Here is a 13980-nt window from a genome sequence, read left to right as displayed (position 1 = left end):
ACTGATCCAGAACTGCGGAGGGCAGAGGTCAGCCTTCAGAAGCCAGTGCTCACCCTCTACCAATTGGGTCCCAGGGATCGAACTCGGGTTCTCAGGTTTGGTGACAACTGCCTTTTTAGCCAATGGAGCCAACTCCCCTGCCCCTAACCTTCGGAGTCTGTTTCCAACAGATGAAAGTCACAGTCTTAGAAGTGGCCAAGGCTGATGGAAGATTCTGCCGCTCGATCCAAGCAGTATGTGAGGTTAAGTTCCCTGTTTTCCGTTCCTGTGGAAGGGGAAGAGCCTAGCTTCACTAAGTGTCATCAGAGCACCTAGTCACAAACGTGTTGGGCTCTTCTTCCCTACTTCAACAGTCCCTAGTGACTAAAATCTGACGTGGGGCAGAGAGCTGGTTCTGCGGTTCAGAGCACTTGCTGCTTTTGCAGAGGACCTGGGTTCCGTTCCCAGCACCCACCTAGGGGGGCTCCAAACCACCTGCAACCCCAGCTTAGAAAAAATTTTTTTTTATTTTTTATTTTTTTCTTTCTAGAAAATTTTTTAAATTAAAAAAAAAAAATCTTTGAAATCTGTCCTGACTGCTTTACAGTATATTTATCTTTGTTTACTTTTGACAGTTTGAAAGTAATCAGAGAACATTGCGTATGTGTGTGTTTGAAGGTAATTAGAAAATATGTATTTTATGGTTGAAGGTACAACTTAAGAGAAGCCCTCTAGCCTATTGTCCACAAGGCCCTGGGCTCAGTCTCCAGAAACATCAGAAAGCAGTTCCATGTTTTTCATCTGCATGTGCATGTCTGTGGTATACATATAGGTGGGGACGTGTTTTGCTTGTGTGTAGACACGTATGTATGGGACTAGTCATGCGTGTGTGTACATGTATGTGTGTGGTCAAATGATGTCAAGAGTCACCCTCAGTTCCTCCTACTTTAGTCACTGAGGTAGTGCTGTGGGATAATCCTCTTGTACCCTGTAAAGATTTGTCATTCATGTTGGTTTAATGAAATGCTGATTGGCCAGTAGCCAGGCAGGAAGTACAGATGGAACAGCCAGACTAGGAGAATTCTGGGAAGAAAAAAGGTAGAGATGGAGTCACAAGCCACATGCAGAGGAAGCAAGATGAGAATGCCTCACTGAAAAAATAATTCTCATCTATGTTTAACCACATGGCTTGGTACCTTTTTTCAGTGAGGCATTCTTCAAAATCAAGGAGAGGACACTAGCTCCCCGGAGATGGAGTTAGAGGTGTCTGTGAGCTGTCCAACCACAGCTGTGCAGCTGTGGGCACCAAGGAATAAATTAAAGTCCTCTGCAAGAGCAACACCCACTTTTAAACATCGAGCCATCTCTCCAGTCCCTTATATAAAAAAAAATAAGGCCGGATGGACAGTTCAGTTGGTAAAGTGATTGTTTTGCTGGGAGAGTTGGTGTATCAGTCAGAAAATGTCAGGTTACACTGCAGTAACAAACATCCCATCTAGACTGTGTTTTACAATGGCAGAAGGCTGTCACTCGTGCTATTTATTCACCCCAGTGTCTGTCCCTTCCTCCAGACTCCCTCTACTTTGGGATCTAGAATGGTGGAGAAGCCCCTGTCTGAAAGACACTATGGATCTCTGACAAAAGGTAACTTAGGGAGTAACAAAAGGTAGCAGTCACAAAAGGTAGATCAAAGCTGGGTGCTAACACCCCGGAATCAAACCAGCTGTGGAACACGGCAGGATCCCCCAGGACGGAGCGAGCTGAAGCATGCGTGTTCACTTGTTTGCTCGGACGGATTTCTCTGCTCTCACACAGCTGAGGATCCCATGCCAAGGGAATCGTGCTGCCCACTGGAGACTAACTCTTTCTACATCAATTAATATCAGGGGATGCCCCACAGACATGCCCACCGGCCAACACAAAGCGATGATCTCTCACTAAGGCTCTCTTCCCAGACGATTCTAATCTGTGTCAAGTTGATCATAGACGCTAACCATCACCATGGTTAACATATTGCTTTTTTTTTTTTTTTTTGGTTTTTCAAGGCAGGGTTTTTATGTGTAGCTTTGGAGCCTGTCCTAGAACTATCTCTTGTAGACCAGGCTGGCCTCAGACTCACAGAGATCCACCTGCCTCTGCCTCCCGAGTGCTGGGATTAAAGGTGTGTGCCACCACTGTAGGGCCAACATCTTTCTTTTAAAGGTTGTTTACAGAGAAGCTGTGTGCCCATCCCCCTGGTCTGCTGGCTAAAGCGAGTGGTGTGCTTTTTGTGGAATAGACAGGACATTAGGGAGAGACAGTAAAAGTCAGATACCAACCTCGATATCAAGAGAGGCAGGTCCAGAAAAAGAAAACTAATTATTTCTGATCAGTAACACAATATACCACAGATAAGATCCCTGGAGTGGTTATGATTCCTGCTAATCAGTATCTGACAGTGGAGAGTTCTCAGCAGGTAAAGTGCAAGCTCAAGGAACAGAGTTCAACCCTCAGCACATGCTAAACAAACCCAGGTTCTGCAGTGCACACTTGTAATCTTAGGCCTGGAGCGATAAAGATGGAAGGGACCTCTGGCCGGCCAGCCTAGCCTTCTTGACAAGCTCTGGGTTCAATGAGAGACCCTGCCTCAAAAAAGAAAGTGGAACTGGGGGGGGGGTACGGCTCAGCGGCTAAAGTACTTGCCTTGCAAGCTTCAGGACTGGTATTTGGATCCCTAGAAAGCTATGAATATTTCAGGCAGGAACGGGCATCTCTAATTCCAAACCTGGGAGGTGGAGACAAGGGATTCCCAAAGCAAGCCAGCAAGCAAGATTAGCCATGTCAGTGAGCTCTGGGTTTGACTGAGAGACCCTGCCTCAGTGAATAAGGAAGAAAGGCAGCTGTGGATGAAATCAGACATCAACCTTGGGTCTCTACATGCTGCATGGGCACCTCCCACCTGTGTGCACGCACACACACATACACACACACACACACACACATGCACGTGGGCACGCACGCACACACACACACACACACACACACGCCCGCACACACACATGCACGCGGGCGCGCGCGCGCGCGCACACACACACACACACACACACACACACACACACACGGGGCGTAGAAACAAAACCGTGGACAGCACCGGAGGGAGCACGGTGGAGGTTGTTCTCTGGCCCCCACCCCCACACACATGTGCGCACACACAACATGCACACATACACCAGGTAATGCAGTTCTGTTAGCAAGCACCACAGCTGCTCACTCTAGTTTCACTTCTGTTTCTGTGCTAAAGCGACCGGGGAAAAAGAAACTTAGGAGAGACAGTCGTTTGTGCACCTCCCAGTTCCATGTCATAGCCCATCACTGTGGGGAAGTCGAGACAGGATCCCGAGGCAGCTGGTGACATCGCAGTCACAGCCAAGAGCAGCGAGAAATGAATGCAGGTATCAAACTGTCTGCTTGATTGTGCTCGGCTCACTTGCGTCCGCCTGTTCCTGGTTCAGGAGCCCCTGCCTAGGGAATGGGGCCGCGCACGGTGGGCTGGATCTTCCCACATCCACTAACTTAAGACAGTCTCCCTCAGGCATGCCCACACCAGCCCCGCGTAGACTACCCCTTATTGGAACTCTTTTTCCCAGCACTCCTGGGTTGTGTGAAGTGGACGGTTTAAATTATCGGAGTGCTCAGGGGAGTTATCACCAGAGGCCTCTATCAGTGGGAAGAGGGTGGCTTTAACACAAGCTCCTCTCAATGTTGAGATCATACGAGAAACATGGATGGTTATGACTTATGTTTCTTTCTGGCCATAGTGTGACCATAGTAAAAACTACTGGGGTTGGGTGCAAGATAAATATAATCATCAATATTAGAATAAAATCATCAATAAATTTTGTTTTCTTTTGTTGTTTAATTTTTTTATTATATTTGCTGGGGACTGCATATGACAGCTTGCGTGTGGAGGTTAGAGGGCAATTTGTGACAGCTGATTCTCTCAAGTGTGTAGATCCCAGGAAATAAACAAAGGTCATTGGGCTTGGTGGCAAGCACCTTTACCCTCCCAGTCATCTTGTTGACTCTTGCAGTAGCTTTGAGATAGAGTTTCGTGTAGCCTAGGGATGGCCTCAAACATGTTACGTAGACAAGACTGGCCCTGAACTACTGAACCTTCTGTGTGTTAGGATGACAACTATATACCACTGTGCCCAGCTTTCAACATCTCTTTTTTTTTAATTATATTAATTATATTTATATCTTTATTGTTTTTGTTTTTTGAAACAGGAATTCACTTTGTAGACCAGGCTGGCCTCGAACTCACAGAGATTCACTGACTTCTGCCTCCCGAGTGCTGGGATTAAAGGCGTGCACTACCACCACCTGACCTATTTGTTCATTGCATGTGTATTTATTTATTTGAAGGCGTGAATGCCACAGCTTACATGTGAAGGTCAGAGGGCCACCTGACAGTGAGTTCTCCTCCTCCACCATGTGGGTCTCAGGGAACAGCCTTTGTGGCAAGCACCTTTAACAGCTGATCCATTGTACCACCCTTTAGCATTGTCTTTGCTTGTTCTGAGACAGGCTCTCTCTATTTAACCCTAGCTGTCCTGGAATCCCTGTGTAGACCAGGCTGACCTTGGGCTCGCAGAGATCTGTCTGCCTCTGACTCCCAAAGCTGAGATGAGAGGTGTATGTGCCACCAGGAATGGCTTTCTCAACATCCTAAAGTGAAGCATTAAAGCAATATTGAGAGACCAGGTATGGTGGCACATACCTTAATTCTAGCGTTTGATTAGCAGAGGCAAATGGATCTCTGGGAGTCTGAGACCAGCTTGGTCTACATAGAAAGTTCCAGGACAGCCAGGGTTACATAGCGAGATCCTGTCTCAGAAGAAAAAAAAAGCAATATTGAGAATAAAGATATATTTACAGATGACTATCTATATCACAACCCATTTACATGATTTGATTTTTTTATTTGTTTTCTACCTGTTTTCTCTCTCTTTGTGTGTGTGTATGTGTGTGTGCATGTAGCAGGGCAAATATATATTTATTATGGAAAAGTGAGAAAGAACTCCAGCAGAGAAGAGGAAGGGTTCTAATGGATGAACATCCTGTGTGCATGTATGTGTGTGTGACAGAGAGATTTATATATATATATATATATATTTCTATCTGCATATATATTAATATATTACATATTATCATATATAGGATAACACACAGGATAATATGTGAAATATATATACACATATTTGAGAGAGATATAGAAATATTGCTGGGCGGTGGTGGCACAGACCTTTAATCCCAGCACTCAGGAGGCAGAGGCAGCAGATCGTTGTGAGTTCCAGCCAGGTGTACACAGAGAAACCCTGTTTCAAAAAACAAAAATAAATTTAAAAAAGGGGAGGGCTGTAGAGATGACTTGGTGGTTAAGAGCACTGACTGCTCTTCCAGAGGACCCGGGTTCAACTCCCAGCACCCATATGGCAGCTCACAACTGTCTGTAAAAAGTTTCAGGGGATCTGACACCAATGCACATAAAATAAAAGTTAAATAGATAAAAAAGAAATATCTCACCTAAAATTTAGTACAATTTTTTAAAAATTTTAAAAACCAACTGGTAGTGTTTTATACATGTTTCCTGACACTGAGTATAAAATTAAATGCTTAACCCCAAGGCCAGCTTCCATTGACCATAAGATATCAGGCATTACCTGTCGTTCCTGATTCTGGTAAAGATTAATAAACTCATAAAGTTAAGTACAGAGCTTATCCCCGTGGAGGGACGCTCTCAGTGAGTCCAAGCCGTGAAATGACGTCGTTTATGGATTTATGAGTGGCAAGGCAGGGTTGCGCAAACACGTCTCAGGTGGTTAATTGTTTTTCAGACTACCTATGAAAGGCAGCGCAGGGCGGCCTGAGTTTTCTCAAGGTCGAGCAGAAACTGAACCAGGGGTTGGGGCTCCTCAGCTTTCACCGATGCTAATTTCTTCCCTCTTCCCAGAGTGGGAGCACCCGAAGTTATCTGAAAGCCACCTAAGCTGCACACGGCGGCAGAAGCAACTGTCACCATCAAGGGGGGCACGGGGTGACTCCTGCTACTGCAAACAGAGGAACTCAGTTAATGTTCACTCAAACCGGATATCTTGGCTAGGTTTCTATTACTGTGATAAAATCCCACGACCAAAAGCAACTTGGGGTGGGCAGGCTTATTTCAGTTTACAGCTTGTAGCCCATCATCCGGGGAAGTCAGGACCAGAACTTGAAGGCAAGAACTAAAATAGAGACTGGGGGGACCACTGCTTACTGGCATGCTCTCCTTGGTTTAGCTCAGCCTGCTTTCCTACCCGTCCAGGACCACCCACACGGGAGGTGGAGTAAACACCACCCCTGTGCTCTATGCCCTCCCATATCAATAATCCATCAAGAAAATGCACCACAGGTCAACCTGCCGCAGGGGCTTTCTCAACTCAATTTCCCTCTTCCGAACTGTAGCCTGGGTCAGGGGACACAAACACTAACCAATACACGGGGCTGAAGCCAACATGTGTGGCACACGGGGACTATCCAAGCACTTCGGAGGATGAGGCAGGAGGATTGTGAGTTTAAAGTCATCCTGAGCTACATAGGGAAACCCTGCCACAAAACAAAAGACAACGGAAGGGGGTTCCGTAGCAGTCTGCTCTGTACAGTGAGCTCGGGGTCAGGGAGGCTGTCTCAAAGAAAGAGAGGACTAGGAGGGGGAGAACCAGGCTATCTCAGAAGAGAGGGATAGGAGAGAAAGGAAAAAAGGAGATGGGATAGGGAAAGAGAAAGGCAGGAAGAAAATCAGTAATCAAGCAAAAATGAAAATTTGGTTTTTTCTTTGATTGTTTGTTTGCGGTCTTTGACACAGAGCACCATGCAGCCCAGGCTAGCCTTCAACTCTTTCTCTCTATCACAGAGATCCGCCTGCCTCTGCTCCCCTAGTGCTGGGATTAAAGGTGTGCACCACCACCGCCCAGCCTCGATTGTTATTTTTATTATCATCATTATTATTATTACATTTTCATCTATTTGGGGGTGTTGTGCACACATGACACAGCACACAATTTGTGAGACTGGGGTTCTCGCCTTCTGTCATGTGGGTCCCGGGGATTGAACTCAGGTCCTTAGGATTGGCGGCAAGCACCTTTACCTGCAGAGCCATCTTCAGCTCCTGACTTTTAAACAAAGAGAGAAAAGCCGAGACAGACACAGGATCAAATAGACATGTTTTACTGATGAATAGGAAGCATGGGTAATTCCATGTGTGGACCAGCTGTGTCAGGGAAGAGCTGTCGTTGGGCTTCTGGGAACAGTGACTGTGTGTGTGTGTGTGTGTGTGTGTGCGCGCGCGCGCGCGCGCGCGCGCGTGCGTGCGTGTATGTGTGTGTAAGAAGAAAAGTTTTATTCTCTTCTCATCATAGAACTTAAGAAGTGGAGGCAGGAGAATCAGTTTGAGATTGTCCTTGGCTAAAGAAAAAGGCATGGTGGCATGTATTTGTAATCCCAGCAGTCAGAGGCAGGAGAATTGCTGTGAGGAGCAAGGCCATAGCGTATTCAAGGACAATCAGGTCTATTCTACAAGACCTTCTCTGAGAAAGAAAAAGAAACAAAGTAAGGACAGAGTCTACCTAGGCGGTGATCGAGTGCTTCTACAGTGTGCACAAACACTTGAGTTCACTTCCAGCGCCAAGACATGGGGTGGGGGGGAGGCAATATATATACATGTACATACAGAATGTATGCATTGCAAATTTTGGCAACAGAGCCAGGGAGATGGCGCCATCGGTGAAGGCACTGGCCACCGAGCCTGACAACCTGAGTCAGATCCCAAGAGCCCACTTGGTAAAGAAAGAGGACCAACTCCCAGAAGAGAACTCTAACCTCCATCCACACAGCGGTGGCACACATGTGCCCTCCCCACGCTAAATAAATAAGGAGATGGGAAACTTCCGAACTAAAACTCGAGAGCATAAAGATATTCCCCGGGGGTTATTCTGAACGGTTGGAGTGCTGATTAAGCTTTCGTAATTTTCACCCAGAGAGCCGCAGAGATCAGTTAAAGTTGGTTGGTTAATCAAGTAATAAATGTTTTAAAGGATCTTACAGTACAAAGGTAAATACTGAGAGGGATAAAATCATGTGATAAGTGGGGAGGGGCGGGGAGCTAACTGATGATAATTGCTTCTCGTTAAGAAAGCAATAGATGCCAGGCAGTAACGATGCATACCTTTAATCCCCGCACGCAGGAGACAGAGGCAGCTGGATGTTTGTGAGCATGAGGCCAGTCAGCCTGGTCTACAGAGTGAGTTCCAGGACAGTCGGGTCTGTTACACAGAGAGACCCTGTCTCAAAGAGGAGGAGGAGGAGAGGAAGAAGAAGAAGAAGAGGAGGAGGAGGAGGAGGAGGAGGAGGAGGAGGAGGAGGAGAAGGAGGGAAGAAAAATGAAAAAAAGAAGAAAAGAAAGGGAGAAAAAGAAAGAGCAATGGATGTAGCTAAGGAAATAGGATTGTGTTTGAGCTGGGGTTCAGTGCATAACAGAGCTTGTTGCCAAGCCTACTAACCTGCTTTGGTCCCTGAACCCACATGGTGAAAGGAAAGAGCCGACTCCGAAAGCTGCCCTCTGAACGCCATTGATGCACTACGGCACTCGCGTTAGTACGCGCGCACACACGCACACGCACGCGTGCACACGCACACACACATTTATAAGTAAATAAATATATGCATTTACAGAAGCGATATAATTGCTGGTAGAGCTCTTGTCACTGTCTAACCCACTGTCCCTTTCGGTGTCCCAAATAAACCTGATTTTTTTTTCCCACCAAACGAACACTGGACCATCATAGACACCAAAGTTTCTCTGGGCAAAATAATATGACCACGTTATCTACTGAGAAAGTGTTCTGGGTGTGGTGGCACACACCTTTAATCCCAGCACTTGGGAGGCTGAGGAGAGGAGAGCTGTGAATTCCAGGCAGCCTCAATGCCCCTGTCTCAAAAAAATGAATACAAAATTCTGAAAACTGGGCAGACAGCCTAGCTGGTAGAGCACTCGCTAAGCGTGGGTGCGACCCTGTGTTCCATCCCAAGTGCCGCATAAAATGGGTGTGGTGGCAGAATGACCCAGGTGAGATAGTTATCGGTGATCATGCTGATGAAGACAATTAAAAGTTAGGAGACAGACCTGCTTTTTTTATTTTTATGTATTTATTTATTTTTGAAGAAGTGAAGTGAGTGAAACAGAGGAAGAGTTGATCTGGGTGGGAGGGGAGGTGGGGAGGAAGGGGAAACTGTGGTAGGGAAATAGCATGTCAGAGAGTGGCAGTTTTAAAACAGTTTTAAGTCCTTCTTACTGATGGCCAGAGTAGGCTTGTGCCTTGAAAAGTCTCTTGGTGTCCAAAGCTCAGGGACTCAGAGTTTCTAAAGGCAAAATCCCATAAAGACTATAATTTGCATCATTAGACGAGGGGCAGAGAAACCGGGAAAGTCCGCTCCCGGAAGAGCGTAGTCGTATAGACGTAATTTGCCAGTTACTCTGGTTACTGCATCTGGACCGTGGACAAGGTCATGGAAATCGCAAATGTGTCGCCAAGGTCGACGTGACTGCGGGGAGGAGGGCAGAGAACTGAGAACTGTCTGAGAAGTTCTCTTAGAACTTTCAAAACAGAAGCAGACGGCCAGGAATTCAGGGTCATCCTTGGCTGCGTGCAAGTTCCTTGTAGCCTGAGCTACGGGAAACCGCGTCTCCAAATTCCCCTCATAATGGATAGAAAACTCAGGCCTCCCGATGCACCCCTGGTTGGCTGCCAGCTCACACCCAGGCTCCCGCAGGCCCTGGGTTCCCTGACAAGGTTTCTGGTTACAGGTTAGCTGTACACCTTGCATGTCTGCTCGGGAACAACTGAATGAAGTCACAAGAGGTGCTGTTCTGGTTAACAGCCAGGGAGCCAGCCACTCCTGGTCTGCTCTGCAGGTATCAGCAGGCCAATTGGGAGCCACATCAGAAGCCTAGATTCCTTAAGTGACTTTGACTGTTGCTCTAGGGACATCAAGGATGCACAGAGTGGCACAGGAAGGGGAGGGACTGCCTGAGATTACTCTGCCTGACCAGGGGAGGGTGCAAAGTTAGCCATGTGGTCAGTACCTAGGGGCCACGTAGAGCCCCTAGCTTAGCAGGTCTGTGATGTTGGCGATACCAAGGTGGGTCAGTGAGTAACCCAGACTCATTGTTAGTTCCATATTAGGATGTGGGATTGAGGAGAGTTCTTCTTTGCCAACCGACTCCTTCACCAACACTCCACTAAATACCATTTCATTTCATTCTCTTTTAAAGCCCTTGCAGCAGAGAGCCTTTGTTATCAAGGCCATGAAATAGGCAGGACGTCAAGACGGGCAGAGACATCCGCAGATGATGACTGCTTACTGCTTAGATTTCACTGGGTGATAAGCGGGAGGCCCTGGACTTTACATGAGAACTCTGATCTTAAAGCCATGGTGTTGAGTGAGCCACTTGCCCCTTTCTGTGACTTCAAAAGAGTGCCTCCCAGGCCTAGAGGGATACCTGCTTGCTGGACAAGTGTGAGAGCCACGGTTCGTATCCTCAGAGCCCCTGTAGATGCTAAGTGGGTGTGGCAGGCTGCCTATAATTCAAGCCCCAGAAGGCAAAGCTCCCCAGAGCAAGCTGACTAGTAAAAGGAGCTGTATCAGTGAGCTCTGGGTTTGATTGAATGGCCTTGCCTCAATGTGTAGAGTAAAAAACACAATTAGGAATGATTCCTGAGATCCACACGCCCCACCCACTCACATCTGTCCAAACACACACAAGATACGTGATAAAGCACTGACCAAGAGCGAAGTGGGTGGGAAAGGAGTTTACTTGGCTTCCAGGTCCATCAGCTATGGAAACCAAGGCAGGGATCTGCAGGCAAACACTGAAGCACAGACCATGGAGGAATACTGCTTACTGGCTGGCTCTCTTAGCTCTCTCAGCCTGCTCTCATACACAGGCCAGGAGCCTTTACACAAGGGTGGCACCACCCACAATGGGCTAGACTCTCCTGCATGGATTCTCAATTAAGAAAACACCCCCACAGACATGCCCAGGGCTCAGTATCTTGGGAGCAGTCCCTCTACTGAGTTTCCCACTTCCCAGATGTGTCTAGGTCAGTGACAAGTAGACAGACACTGTGGCTGTTCCCTGCTCTCATTTTTGATTCTACCTATATGTCTCTACTCGGTGCCGGGCTCACGATGCTGAGCCTGTGGGTGACAGAGAGAGATGCAAATACAGGATACGCAGTTCTGAAAGGAGAACTGGGACTGACTTTGCATTTCCCAAGAACTCTTCCTCCTGTCCTAGGGCCCTGTGACTTTGTGAGAGCTAACCTAGAGTCGCCTGGGTTGGCCAGTGTCTTCGCAGCTTGTCTTAAGTTGATTGATGTGGACTAAGCCCACTGTGAGCAGCACCACTCCCTAGGCAGGGCATCCTGGGCTGTATAAAAGAGGAGAAATCTAGCTTAGCAAGTGAGGGAAGGTGCATGCCTTCATTTCCCCCTGCTCTGGACCGTCAGTCTGCTGTGGCTGCTGTCTCAAGCTGCCACTACTGTGGCATGCCCACAATAATGGGTGGTAACCTGGATTTGTAAAGTTAAAACAAACCCTTTCTCTATTAAGTCATTTTCCTCGAGGTGTTTTATCATAGCAACAGAAATGAAATGAGACCAGCTCTCAGAGACTGAGCTTCCAAAGCAAAGGGTCCTTCTATGGAGGAGGCAGGACAGGAGGGCATGAGAGCCCGGGGACCCTGGCGAGAGATGAAGGGAAGAGGAGTTGAGGTCTTAACTGTAAGTACTTGGAGCCCCACCCTCCACCACCCACATTGCCCCCTCTCCCCTTCCTTCCCAACTCCGTGGCAGGCGCAGGAGCTCAGAAACAATAGTGAGTGGAGAATCCTGGGGCAGGTGGGCAGCAGCAAGCATTGTAGACAACTTCCTAAGGTATCTGCAGAGCCAGAGAAGAATAAAGCTACAGCTCAGGTCTGGGTCACAGACAAGTGGGAGACACAGCTAGTGATAGGGTCATCCGAGTCTGGGGTGAAACCCTTCTTTGAATTCAGTTCTGATGTTTCCTTACCCCTCCTGGGTACAATGACAAGGATCTGGTCCCTGGGGTCACAGCTCAAAGGTAAATCACTCGCCCAACATGCATCAAGCCCGATGACCTGAGTTCCATCCTCTGACCTCACACATAGAGAGAGGACCACCACACATGCGACAAGGCACACTTGTGAACACATGCACACATGCATGTGCACACACACACATGGATATAAAAACAAATAAATAAATGTCAAGATAAAACATTTTAAATAAAAATATTCCAAAATGATAGTCCGATCATTATGTAAAAGATAGTTCTCCTTGGTCATTTGGGTTTCAAAAGTGTAATGCAAGGTTAAGGCTTCTTTTAAAATAATGGGATATTATCTCCCTCGACTTCCCCTATGCTGGACTGGGATAGAACCCAGGATTTTCCACATCCTAGGGCAGCAGCCACAATCCCTGAGCCATGCCCCCAGCCTCTCACTGGGGGATTCTAGGCAGGTGCTCTACCACTGAGCCACACCCAGCCCCTCACTGGGGATTCTAGGCAGGTGCTCTACCACTGAGCCACACCCCAGCCCCTCAGTGGGGATTCTAGGCAGGTGCTCTACCACTGAGCCACACCTCAGCCCCTCAGTGGGGGATTCTAGGCAGGTGCTCTACCACTCACTGAGCCACACCCCAGCCCTTCAGTGGGGGATTCTAGGCAGGTGCTCTAACACTGAGCCACACCCCAGCCCCTCACTGGGGATTCTAGGCAGGTGCTCTACCACTGAGCCACACCCCAGCCTCTCACTGAGGGATTCTAGGCAGGGGCTCTACCACTGAGCCACACCCCAGCCCCTCACTGGGAGATTCTAGACAGTTGCTCTATCACTGAGACAAGCCCCTAGCCTAAAATTTAGGATAACCTGGAGTAAGGGACATAGGAAACAATGGACAATGAAAGGAATAGCCTCAGATTGCCCATTTTTCAGAGTCACAACCTCGATTCTTGGGAATCATGCAATGGCTGCTTTGGACACCCCCTGGGGCAGAACAACCTAGGATGGCATTGGCTGGAGACTGTCCCTCTCATTCTGGAAAGATCTAAATCAGGACCTAATGTCCCCAGAACAGAACTCCCATGTTTAGGACCGCTTGTCCTATCCACCTCTCCATCTCCACAATGCCCTCAAGGACCTCCATTCTGGATGCTCCTTCCCTGTCAACCTCCAAAGTCCCAAACAGCGCCCTCCAGTGTACGATATGGATGTTACTCCTCCAGGAGGACCACAGGATCTCAAACAGCATCCTCCAGTGGATGGCCCAGGCATGACAGGAGAACCCAAGCCAACCTGGAGCACAGGTTACAAACTAGGGGTGCAGATTTTGTGGAAGCAATGGTGTCGTCTTCCAAATCTGGATGTTTTAGAAGTGTTTCACACATGAGGTGACAGAGACAAAGGAAGGTGTCATGGCATTTAGCGGATAGGAACCTTCCCCAAGAATATGTTCTCTCTTCTTTCTATTATTAAGACAGCTCAGCTGTTAAGAGCACTGATTGCTCTTCCTGAGGACCTGGGTTCAATTCCCAGCACCCACATGGCAGCTCACAACTGTCTGTGTCCTCCAAGATCTGACACCCTCACACAGACATATACGCAGGCAAAACACCAATGCACATAAAATGAAAGTAAGTTGTATAAAAAAAGACAGTCAAGAGCTGATTATAATTGGCTTAGTGGGTAAAGGGCTTGTCACCAAGACCTGCAATCTGTCTTCAGGACCCATGTGCTGGAAGGAGAGAGCTGACTCCCACAAGTTATCTTCTGACCTCTACACATGCGTGTGCCACCACTGCCCAGCCTTGTAATAAATAAATAAAACGTGATTTAAATGTGTC

This window comes from Microtus oregoni, unplaced genomic scaffold, assembly GCF_018167655.1.
Source record: "Microtus oregoni isolate MIOR12 unplaced genomic scaffold, Mior012 000003F_ref0000135, whole genome shotgun sequence".
Taxonomy (NCBI): Eukaryota; Metazoa; Chordata; class Mammalia; order Rodentia; family Cricetidae; genus Microtus; species Microtus oregoni.
This window is presented reverse-complemented; position numbering follows the sequence as displayed.